General features: G+C 38.9%; 1 protein-coding gene across 2 annotated transcripts in view; it reads right to left on the bottom strand.

The window, feature by feature from the left end:
• The window catches only part of LOC111560963 (olfactory receptor 49-like), a 31,391-nt gene that overhangs the window by 13,190 nt on the left and 5,204 nt on the right, over positions 1-12,997 (bottom strand). Inside the window, exon 1 of one of the 2 annotated variants that reach the window (XM_045059669.1) lies at positions 9,267-9,619. The exons of the other annotated variant lie outside the window; for it this stretch is intronic. The gene's annotated coding sequence lies outside the window, so the exon portion shown is untranslated. Of the gene's footprint in view, positions 1-9,266; positions 9,620-12,997 lie in introns of those variants that run through there. 2 annotated transcript variants of the gene reach the window in all.

Below are 12,997 nucleotides of genomic sequence, written 5' to 3'. Positions count from 1 at the left end.
TTTATGCCTAAATTTCCTCATTTGCAAAATGGAATGTTCTTGTTGCAGCTTCTGTATAGCAAGCCACCCTAAACTTAGTGGTGTAAAACATGGGTCAGGATGTCAGAAAGGGTATGGCTTGGCAATTCTCACACTGAGGGTCTCTCATGCAGTTGAAGTCAGATATCAACCGGAACTGCAGTCATCTGAAGGCCTGGCTGGGCTGGACGTCCAAGATGGCACACTCACATGGCTTGCAGTGAAGGCTGGCTATTGGCTGGGAGCTCAGCTGACACCATTGATTAGAAACTACCTATACATGGCCTCATAAGCATATCATGATGGCTTAACTGTAGTAGGACTTCTTTTTTTTTTTTTTTTTCAACGTTTATTTATTTTTTTTGGGACAGAGAGAGACAGAGCATGAACGGGGGAGGGGCAGAGAGAGAGGGAGACACAGAATCGGAAACAGGCTCCAGGCTCTGAGCCATCAGCCCGGAGCCTGACGCGGGGCTCGAACTCACGGACCGCGAGATCGTGACCTGGCTGAAGTCGGACGCTTAACCGACTGCGCCACCCAGGCGCCCCATGTAGTGGGACTTCTTAAGTTATGGCTGGTTTCCCCCAGAACAAACATCCCCAAAGAGCCTGGTGGAAGTTGCAAAGCCTTTTCTGACCTGGGCCTTGGAAGACGTAGGACATAATTCTGGCATACTCAATTGATCAAAGTCTGCCTTGTTTCAAAGGGAGGGTACACAGGGCCCGAACTGTTGATGGGAAGATCGGCAAGATTACATTGTATAAGAACATTTGGGATGAAAGAAAGGGTTGTGGCCACATTTGGAAAATATAATCTGCCGCATGTAGATAATAATAATTGCCTATTTTATTAGGTTTTGTGAGTACTGACTGAAAATAGTATATAATATAGTACCTAATTAGTACTTAAGTACTGATTTAATTGCTTAACTTAAAAGCTTCAGTACTGATTAACTATTTCATCAATACTTAATCAGTACTTAATATAGCGCCTGGCACACTAGAAAAGCTCAATAAATGTTACCATTATTATTATCTCGAACACTGCCCTTTGGAGAATTTTTCAGTTTAGGGCAAACACTGTTTTGATTTTCTGAATTTCTGTGGCTCTCAGATAAATCTGATTAAGATTAGACAGGTCAAGGCCAAAAACTACATGTGATATTGGATGGAAATGTATTGTGGTTACCTTTGAAATGTCTTCTTGTCACTTTAAAAATTAGGAAGTATACAGCAGGCTTTACTGAGAAGTAAAATGTCCCAAATCAGGGGAAAATGCTGTGTGGCCTTCTCGCTTGCTTCGAGATAATGAAAATGCTTTGGCATTGAACTTGCACTAGAGCATAAGCACCTATTGCTTTTGCCTTTGTTTTCTTAGCGTTAAATCTGTTGTAATGAAGTCGATGTAAACTTCCTTATCAAGGCTTGCAGGTCTGTTCTTTATGATTGGAAAAGTCACAGATTTTGAGATGTTATGAAATTTAGCAGCAATAATTTTGCCTTCCCAAAGTGATTTGAAATGAGCATCCCAGACGATGAATCTATCTCTGACAAACTCAGCTTGTGCTTTGCTGTCAATTGTGATGATTTAGATTCTTCTCTCCTTGGCTCAGAAATTGATGCCACGGCTGCACTGGGTACTGGGCAAACGATATTATTTTTATCTGCCTTTAGCTATGAAATTGTGTTCTTATCACTGTGGGTTGAAGGACATCTTTGTACCTGAACACTTTGATTTGGTGGTGATGTCAAATAGATTTTGACTCAAATAAATATTCAGTTGGGCAAAGAATTACAAAAAAGAATCTTGTGACCTTGTTTCAATTGGGAGAAATGTGGAATGGATTAAAGAAAAATGTATTAAAATAACATGTTTGGGTTTTTTTCTATTACAAAATAATTTATATTACTCATAGGAAATTTTAGGACATCCAGGTTAAAAGAGAAAAATAAAAATCACCTGCATTCTTATCACTTGGAAGCAATAATTATTCACATTTTAGAATAAGTATCTTGTTCACACACACATTCATATACATCACAACATTTTTAAAAAATGGATCATGATGTACACGTTATTTACCATCTGGATTTTTTAAAATAAAAAAACCCCTCAATATAGTGTGGGGATCTTTCCATGTCAGTAAATATATATAAAATTGATTTAAATTATTTTAATCAGTCTCCTATTCATCTCTCTGTAGGTATTTAGATTGTTTCCAGTTCCGACAGTTATAAACAACATTAGAAAGAGTATCTTTGTAGACACATTTAAAAAAATTGCTTAAAAAATTATACAAGCAGTGCACAAATAAAAAAATTCAAATATTATAGAAGGTTATAAAATAAAAAGTAAAACATGTTCTTTTCTCTTCTCCTACTTCAGTTCACAGCATCTAAAAATACTTTGTGACTGGGATTATTCCCATGATTATTTTATCTTTAATTAATATTCTTTAATTAATTATATATTTAATTAATATTTCTGTCTTTAGCAATAAAGAAATTTCTGCCTTTTTTTCTTGGTTTATCATCTTTTGACAGTTCATGGCTATATTCTGAAAGATGAAGAACTTGTTGCTTCTACAGTACTTTCCCTGATCCCTTGGTTCCAGACAGTGGTTGGTTACATTTTATTCATGTAATTAAAAAAAAAAAAAATGTACTTGACTCTCTGTTCTTATTGTCCTAATATTTTTAGCTATATTGTAATTTTATATTGCCAATATTTATGACATTCCTATTCTGTTCTCTAATTCCAATTAATTCTTTGTGTCTTGTCTATAGGTTAATTTCAGAAATGGAAAATCAATAAATGTCACTTATCAATTTGTTGGATAAATATTACTATAATTTTATTCCACCCAAGGAAGGAAATGTAATTCATGTCATTAATAGTTTGTTGGTTAAAGAAAAATCTACTAGGGGTGGCTGGGTGGCTCACTTAAACCATCGACTTCAGCTCAGGTCATGATCTCACAGTTTGTGGTTCAAGCCCCACGTCGTCGGGGTCTTTGCTGACAGCTCAGAGCCTGGAGCCTGATCTGAATTCTATGTGTCCCGCTCTCTCTGCCCCTCCCCCCACTTACACTCTGTGTTTTTATCTCTCAAAAATAAATAAACATTAAAAAAATTTAAAAAAAGGAAAAGAAAAAATCTTCCAACTACTAAGGTCTAATCAAAGATGGATCCAAGATTTGTAGGTCTTTAATCTTATATAATTTGGGGGGCCATCTTCAAGAGAAAAAGTACAGAATTACAAATAGACACTCTTAGGGCTCATCTCTTAGACTTGGAAAGGTCTGAAATGACTGAGGGACTCTGAGCTTATTTTCATTAGTTTGGTAGTAAGTCTGCCTCTGGGTCTAACAAATCGCCTGAAACTTCTTTTGGCTTCTTTCACTTCTTATATGTTACACTCAACTGCTACTATGTATCTGGTACCCTGTGTGTCCTGCTTTTTGGTTCCTTTTTCATTTTGCTGAAATCCTTCCCTAGCATTTTATTTCACAAAAGCTCCAGAGTACGCTCTACTCTAAGTAAGTGCTTGTGTGTCTCATATGCATTTCTTTTCCCCAAACTCCATCTACTGTTTGGCATGGTTTGGGTTGTTCAGAAATCTAAGTTTCAAACCCATTTTCTCAACTTTGAGGATAAACAAGAAAGTAATAGAAATAGTTATTACCTTTGAAGGTTAGTGAGTGGGGAATGGGGTGAATGGAGAAGGGTGGGAGGGATGCTCTGAACACTTTTTAATGTCGTTTCATTCTTTTACCGAGTAAAAATATTATTTATTAAGAAATTAATTGGGGGCACCTGGCTGGCTCAGTAGAGCATGTAACTCGATATCAGGGTTGTAAGTTTGAGCCCCACATTGGGTATAGAGATTACTTAAAAATAAAATCTTCAAGAAAAAAATTATTTTTTTTAAATTTATTAATTTAGAGAGAGAGAGAGGGAGAGAGCAGGGGAGGGGCGGAGAGAGAGAGAGAGAGAGAGAGAGAGAATCCCAAGCAGGGGTCATTCAGGCGCCTCTTGCCATTTATATTTTTAATGTCCAAGGACATTTTTGTTTTCTGACTGCTTCTTTTCCCTCACAGACTGTATGCTTTTATGGGTACCACATCTACTTAATTACTTTGAGTATTGCATAAATTTTTTTAAAAATTTAGTTCCTGGGGTGCCCGGGTGGCTCAGTCAGTTGAACAACTGACTCTTGATTTCAGCTCAGGTCATGATCTCAGCGTTTGTGAGATCGAATCCCGCATTAGGCTCTGCACCTGGTTGAAAAATACTTTGCTTTAACTTGTAAGAACTCTTCATATAAGACTAGGGATCAGAAACGAGGCATAACTATAGATATAAGATAATTCAGGAGAATACGAAGAGCTTTCTCTTAGGAATGTTGTGGCAAAATCATAAATTCATGACTTAAAAATACTTTTTTCCAGAATATTAATGATGAATAATGGGCACCAAGATGTGGCAGCCTCAACAGACCAAATAATTATTAGAGACTAGAAAACTGACTAAAGATTTAATAATAAAAAGGAAGCAGAGCCAGATAGATTCACAGCTATATTTTGTCTGATATTTTAAGACCAGACAATTTCAATGTTATTTAAACTATTCTAGGTCATAGAAAAAGGCAAAAATCTCTTTTTGTGATTCCGTTTGTGAAGCCACTATAACTTTGACATAAAACCTAAAAATAGAAGAAAGGGATATAGAACAAGTGTGCTTTAGAATATAGGAGGAAAATTCCTAAATTAAGTACTAGTAAATAAAATCTGGTATTTATCAAAAGGATAATAACTCATGACCTGGAAAAGTTTATTTCAGGAGTACAAGTGTGTTCAATATCAGGAAATCTAGCAACATAATCTATGACAATAACAAATGAAATGAAAAATAATATGATTATATCAATAGATGCTGAAAAGTCACTTGATAAAATTCAGCAGCCATTCTTACTTTAAAAACTCTGTAAAAATAGGGATAGAAGCAGACTTCTTAAGTATAACAAAAACCAATTACCACACACACCAGTAAAGCTAATTGATATATGCTTTCAATTAAAATTAGGAACCAGATAAGGATGCTTGCTATGGACATTATTTGATATTATCTTGTAAGCTTTCTAGCAAATACAATCTCATAAAATGAAATAGCTGGCCGAGACATTGGAAAAGAGGAGATAAACACATTTCTTCAAGCTGGTAATATGATTGTATAAAGCCCAAGAGATTTAGTAAAATATCACTAGAGTTAATAAGGAATAAGCAAATGGGAAAATAATGTATTCACAACAAGAACCATTAAATGCTGTTTCAAACAAGAGACATCTTTATGAAGAAAATTATTTTATGCAAAACCTGAACAAATGGAACAACATACTGTGCTCCTGGGGAGTCTTAATATTAAAGAAGTTAATTCTTTCGAAAGTAAATTATAATTAGAATACTAATTGTGTGTGTGTGTGTGTGTGTGTGTGTGTGTGTGTGTGTGTGTGTGAATAAAACAAACTGATGGTTTAAGTGAAAGAATAAGTGTCTCAGTATAGGCAAGGAATATTTCTTTTGTTGAAACAGTAAAAACTAGTAATGATCTGGTTGTCTTCCCACATATCAGAATGTACTTTGAAGCTACACAGCAAATCAGGATGATAGTCACATAAAAATACCAAGTAGAGGGGTGCCTGGGTGGTTCAGTCAGTTAAGGGTCCGACTTCGGCTCAGGTCATGATCTTGAGGTTCATGAGTTTGAACCCTGCATCAGGTTCTGTGTTGACAGCTCAGAGCCTGGAGCCTTCTTTGTACTCTGTGTCTCCCTCTCTCTCTGCCCCGCCCCCCCCCGCCCCCCCCCCCCCCCCCCCCGGCTCGTGTTCTATCTGTCTCTCTCAAAAATAAATAAACATTAAAAAAATTTTAAAAAATAGCAGTTAGATTGGTGGAATAAAATGGAGGATCCAAAATAGATCCTATTATGTATGAAAGTTTAATGTATGTGAAAAGTTGTATTGCAATCAAATGGGAAATCGAGGAGCCTTTTAATAAGTGGTGATGGCACTGTTGGCTATCCACCTGGAATATGCACACTTCCTCTGTGAACACAAGGACTTTGTGGCTCTAAGCCAGTTTCCTTCTGTATTGGTTAATTTGTTTTTAGTTGAGACTGCAGGAGGGGTGAGGGTGGGAGGAATAAGACCTAATTTTATTTTCTTGTAGCTTTTCATTCTGATATAACTTCCAGTTTACAGACAAGTTGTAAGGACAGGACAAGGCGTTCCCGTGTATCTTTCACTCAGATTCCCTGTATGTTAAAATTGTAACTGCACTTACTTCGTCTTTTTCTGTCTTGACATATTTCTCTTAACATAGGTGACTTTCATGTTTTTAATTCCAAAATACAGTTTCTTTTTTTTTTTTTTTCAACGTTTATTTATTTTGGGGACAGAGAGAGACAGAGCATGAACGGGGGAGGGGCAGAGAGAGAGGGAGACACAGAATCGGAAACAGGCTCCAGGCTCCGAGCCATCAGCCCAGAGCCTGACGCGGGGCTCGAACTCACGGACCGCGAGATCGTGACCTGGCTGAAGTCGGACGCTTAACCGACTGCGCCACCCAGGCGCCCCTATTCTTATTCATTTTTAAAGGTAGTACATATGTATGGTAAATATCCAAGCATAATTTATTTAACCAGTTCCTTATTGATGTTATTGCTTTTTCTAGTCCTTTATTATAACCAATAACGTGCCACAGTACCCTTTTACATGAACATGTAAATATGTAGAAGATAATCTGTAATATAAATTCCTAGAAATTAAATTGTTGATTAAAAGGTATCCAATTCTGGGGGCACCTAGGTGGGCCAGTCTGTTAGGCATCTGACTCTTGGTCTCAGCTCAAGTCATGATCTCATGGTTTGTGAGATTGAGCACCATACCCCTCGGGTTCTGCGCTGAGGTGAGGAGCCTGCTTGGGATTCTCTCTGCCCCTGTCCCCCTCTCAAAATAAATAAATAAATGAGCATTAAAAAATAAAAACAAGGTAGGGGCACCTGGGTGGCTCAGTCGGTTAAGCGGCCGGCTCTTGGTTTCGGCTCAGGTCATGATCTCACGGTTTGTGAGTTTGAGCCCTGCATTGGGCTCTGTGCTGTCTCTCTCTCCCCCTCTCTCTTTGCCCCTTCCCCTATTGCTCTCTCTCTTTCTCTCAAATAAATAACCATTAAAAAAGAACCAACAAAACAAGGTATCTAATTCTATTTTGGATTTGGATAGATGCTACTACTAGAGCCTGTTCTCTTCTTTAAAATCTATTTTTAAAGATTTTATTTTATTTTTTTAAGTTTTTAAAGTTTATATATATACATACATATATATATATACACTTCTTTATCCATTCATCAGTTGATACCATAGCTCGTTCTTAAACTGTATTGTACTGAATTGTACTCCCTAACACAGTATGAAAGTAACCATTTCATCCAATTCTTGAGAGCACTGGATACACTCTGTTGGTGGAGTAGACTTTAAAATTTTGCCATTCTCATTGCGAAGTATATATCTGCTACTTTAATATATAGTTCCTGGATTACTAGTAAGTTTGAGCGTAATTTTCACATATTAACTGGTACTTTGTTTTCCTTTTTCTTCACATGGCCTAGTCCCATTTTTTCCCTCCCAAAGCGATTAGCATGAAAAATAAATCTTCCTACCGTGTTTTTCCCCGGACACCCAATTCTACTCTCTATAGGCTTTCCTCAGTTAGCAATGTTTTGTGTGTACTCTAGAGATATTCAATGCTCATATAAACATGCATATTCTTTTTTTATTTAGTAAACTTTATTGAGGTATGATTTACACTCAGTAAAGTCCAGCTGCTTTAAGCACACAATTTGATAAGCTTTGACAAATGTATACACCTGTGTAGCCACCGTCATAATCAATATATAAGATATTTCCATTACTCTAGAAAGTTGTGGAATCAGACTTGCATCTGATTTGCATCAACCTCACGTCTTCTTCCTTTCCCTTTCCCCACCCCCACCCCACACCTGTCCGCCCCGGGCCCAGGCAACAAGTGATCTGCTTTTTATGCCTATGAATTACTTTAGCCTATTCTGGACTATCATAGAAATAGAATCATAGAGGGGCGCCTGGGTGGCGCAGTCGGTTAAGCGTCCGACTTCAGCCAGGTCACGATCTCGCGGTCCGTGAGTTCGAGCCCCGCGTCGGGCTCTGGGCTGATGGCTCAGAGCCTGGAGGCTGTTTCTGATTCTGTGTCTCCCTCTCTCTCTGCCCCTCCCCTGTTCATGCTCTGTCTCTCTCTGTCCGAAAAATAAATAAAAACGTTGAAAAAAAATTTTTTTCAAATAGAATCATAGAACATGTACTCTCCTCTGTCTACTTCTTTTGCTTACAGTAATGCTTTTGAGATTGCATCTGTGTCTTGTGTATCAGCAGTTCATTCCTTTTTATTGTTGAATAGTATTCCACTGCACGTAGACACTACAATCTGTGCACCTACTTACCTAATGATGGAAATTTAGGTTGTTCCTACTTTTGGGCTACTATGAATAAAATGTCTATGAACATTCATGTACAAGTTTGTTGGTAGACAATTGTTTTGTTTCTCTTGGGTAATACCTAGGATTGGAATTGCTGGATTGTGTGGTAAATGTACGTTTAACTTTATAAGAAACTGACAGGGTGTGTTCCCAAGTGGTTGTACTGGATGTAGACCGTAATGTATGATATTCCCAGTTTTCCATATCTTCATGAACACTTGCCATTATATGTCTTTTTCATTTGAGCTGTTCTAGCGAGTTGTGGTGGTATCTCACTGCGGTTTTAATCTGTATTTCCTTATTGACTTATTTTCCATCTGTAACTTTTTGTATGTGAAATATCTGTCCAAGTTCTCTGTCCATTTTGCATATTGAGTTGTCTTTTTATTATTGAGCTGTAAGAGCTGTTTATATATTCTGAAAAAGCACAAGTTTTAAATTTTGATGAAGTCTGGTTCATAATTTTTTTCTTTTATGGTTCATGCTTTCCAGGTTCTATCCAAGAAATCTTTGCTAAGCTAAGATCACAAAGGTTTTCTTCTACATTTTCTTTTAGAAGTGTTACGGTTTTGAAAGAGCAGACCTAGGCCGGCTGACTAGTGACTATTTCCCCGACATGGCCGCAGAAACAAGTTCCTGCTCAAACCTCAGAACACGCCTCCTCCCCTTAAGTAACTTACCGATTGATGGCATTCTTCCGAAATCTGAGGTGGGAGGAAGGAAAGTGTGAGAGGTGTGGAAAATGTGAGTAGAAGAGGGAGGGCTTCTCTCAGGAAGGGGCCAGAGGCAAGAGCCCTCAACCCTGTCCAGGCTTAGAATGACCTGGGAGCATTTTACCCCTCCCCAAACCAATTAATCACGGTCTCTGGGGATGGTGTTTGGTGCTAGGTATTTATATAGCACAGCAAGGCTGACAGCCAATGGTTAATAAGTGACCAGTGAGAAATGTTCTGTATACACTGAGGCCAAACATGTTAGAGATCCTCAGACACAGTGGTTCTTAAACTTCAGGTGCATCAGAATCTCCTGGAAGACTTGTTCAAACACAGATTGCTGAGCCCCACCCCCAGAGTTTCTGATTCAGTAGGTCTGTGACCACCAGGCCCAACATATGCATTTTTAACAAGTTCCAGGTGACGCTGATAATTGCTGATCTGGGACCACACCTTGGCAGCCATTGTTCTATCCTTCCCCAGCCAATGGCCTCATCCCTATAAAACCTTTGTGCTTTTGAAACCACCCCCCCCCACACCCCCCCGTATCTCAACCACTGCGTTGGTGCAGGTAGGAGATTGAGCTTGAGCTAGCTTGAATAAAGGCTCTTTGCTTTTGCATCGGACTCGGTTCCCTGGTCGTCTTTGGGGATCACGAATTCTGGGCATAACAGTTTAAGCTTTTTTTTTTTTTTTTTTTAATTTTTTATTTTTCAACGTTTATTTATTTTTGGGACAGAGAGAGACAGAGCATGAACGGGGGAGGGGCAGAGAGAGAGGGAGACACAGAATCGGAAACAGGCTCCAGGTTCTGAGCCATCAGCCCAGAGCCTGACGCAGGGCTCGAACTCACGGACCTCGAGATCGTGACCTGGCTGAAGTCGGACGCTTAACCGACTGCGCCACCCAGGCGCCCCCAGTTTAAGCTTTTAAGTTTAGGTCCATAACCTATTTTAAGTTAATACTTTTGTTTGGTATACGGTAATGATTGGGGATCATTTCAAAAATACTGATATGCAAGTGTTCCAACACTGTGAAACTATTCTTCCCACATTGAATTACCTTTGCGTATTTGTGGAAAATCAATGGGCCATATAAATGTGAATGTATTTCTAGACTCTATCCTGTTCCTTTGGATTATGTGTCAAGAGCAATGGGAAGCAATTATATGTCTATCTTTCTGCCAATGGCAAACTGCCTTGAATACTGTTGCTTTATAGTAATTCTGATTTCAAGCAACTTTCAAACATGTATATCCTTGAAGTATGAATAAAATTGTATGTTGTGTTTGTGTTTAGACGCTATTAGGGTCACCTGGGTGGCTCAGTCAGTTGAGCATTCAACTCTTGCTTTTGGCTCAGGTTGTGATCCCAGGGTCATGAGATCAAGCCCTGTGAGCTGAACTTGGAGCCTGCTTAAGATTCTGTCTCTCTGTGGGTATGCAAGCCGGTGCAGCCACTCTGGAAAACAGTATGGAGGTTCCTCAAAAAACTAAAAATAGAACTACCCTACGACCCAGCAATTGCACTACTAGGCATTTATCCATGGGATACAGGTGTGCTGTTTCGAAGGGACACATGCACCCCCATGTTTATAGCAGCACTATCGACAATAGCCAAAGTATGGAAAGAGCCCAAATGTCCATCGATGGAGGAATGGCTAAAGAAGATGTGGTATATATATACAATGGAGTATTACTCGGCAATCAAAAAGATGAAATCTTGCCATTTGCAACTACGTGGATGGAACTGGAGGGTATTATGCTAAGAGAAATTAGTCAGAGAAAGGCAAAAATCATATGACTTCACTCATATGAGGACTTTAAGAGACAAAACAGATGAACATAAGGGAAGGGAAGCAAAAATAATATAAAAACAGGGAGGGGGACAAAAGAGAAGAGACTAATAAATATGGAGAACAAACTGAGGGTTACCGGAGGGGTTGTGGGGGGGATGGGCTAAATGCATAAGGGGCACTAAGGAATCTACTCCTGAAATCATTGTTGCACTATATGCTAATTTGGATGTAAATTTTAAAAAAATAAAAAATAAAATTAAAAAACAATAAAAGAAAAACCATGAAGAAATTAAAAAAAAAAGATTCTGTCTCTCTGTCTCTCTCCCTCTGCCCCTTCCCCACGTGTGTGCTCTCCCTTTCTCTCTCTAAAGTCAATAAGTAAATAGAAACTATTAGTAGTGCTTTTATATTTAACTTAAGCTTGTTTTTCTTGTTAAAACTTTTATAATGGTAAAATTTCATCATACACAAAAGTAGAGAAAATAGTATGATGAAAAGATGCTCAACATTACTGAACATTAGGGAAATAAGAATCAAAGCTACCATGCGATATTACCTGATCCTTGTCCAAATGGCTTAAATCAACAACACAAGAAACAACAGGTGTTGGCAAAGATGTGGAGAAAGGGGAATGCTCTTGCACTGCTGGTGGGAATGCAAACTGGTGCAGCCACTCTGGAAAACAGTATGGAGTTTCCTCAAAAAGTTGAAAATAGAACTACCCTACGACCCAGCTATTGCACTACCGGCTATTTACCCCAAGAATACACAAATACTAATTCAAAGGGGCACATGCACCCAATGCTTATAGCAGCATTATCAACAATAGCCAAATTATGGGGCGCCTGGGTGGCTCAGTCAGTTAAGCATAGGACTCTTGGTTTTGGCTCAGGTCATGATCACACGGTTCATGAGTTTGAGCCCTGCATGGGGCTCTGCGCTGACAGCACAGACATTGCTTGGGATTCTCTCTCTCCTCTCTCTGCCCCCTCCTGCTCTCTCTCTCAAAATAAATAAACATAAAAAAAAAATCAAACCTCTTTATTAGAAAAACAATAGTCAAATTATGGAAACAACCTTAGTGTCCATTGACTGATGAATGATAAACAAATGAGCAAAGGGGAAGAAAAAGAGAGAGAGGCAAACCAAGAAACAGACTCTTAACTATACAGAACAAACTGATAGTTACCAGAGGGAAGATGGGCAGGAGATGGTTTAAAATAGGTGGTGGGGATTAAGAAATGCACTTGTGATGAGCATTGGGTATTGTATGGAGGTGTTGAATCACTATTTTGTACACTTGAAACTAATAGTATGCTGTATGTTAACTAACTGGAACTTAATTAAAAACTAAAAAAAAAAAAAAAAAAACCAGCAATAAAAAAACAGGGGCACCTGGGTGGCTCAGTCAGTTGGGTGTTCGACTTCGGCTCAGGTCATGTTCTCATTGTGGTTCAAGCCCCGCGTTGGGCTCTGTGCTGACAGCTCAGAGCCTGGAGCCTGCTCCCGATTCTGTGTCTCCCTCTCTCTCTCCCTCCCCTGCTCACGCTCTGTCTCAATCTCTCTCTCAAAAATAAGTAAAACATTGGGGCGCCTGGGTGGCGCAGTCAGTTAAGCGTCCGACTTCAGCCAGGTCACGATCTCGCGGTCCGTGAGTTCGAGCCCCGCGTCAGGCTCTGGGCTGATGGCTCGAAGCCTGGAGCCTGTTTCCGATTCTGTGTCTCCCTCTCTCTCTGCCCCTCCCCCGTTCATGCTCTGTCTCTCTCTGTCCCAAAAATAAATAAATAAACGTTGAAAAAAAAATTAAAAAAAAAAATAAGTAAAACATTAAAAAAAAAACAGTGTGATAAATGCCCATGTGCCCCCAAATGATTAATTTTTTTTAATTTTTTTAAACATTT

This window comes from Felis catus, chromosome B3 (genome assembly GCF_018350175.1).
Source record: "Felis catus isolate Fca126 chromosome B3, F.catus_Fca126_mat1.0, whole genome shotgun sequence".
In the NCBI taxonomy this organism is placed as follows: Eukaryota; Metazoa; Chordata; class Mammalia; order Carnivora; family Felidae; genus Felis; species Felis catus.
The sequence above is the reverse complement of the archived record's forward strand: the minus strand, read 5'-3'. Positions and strand labels throughout refer to the sequence as shown.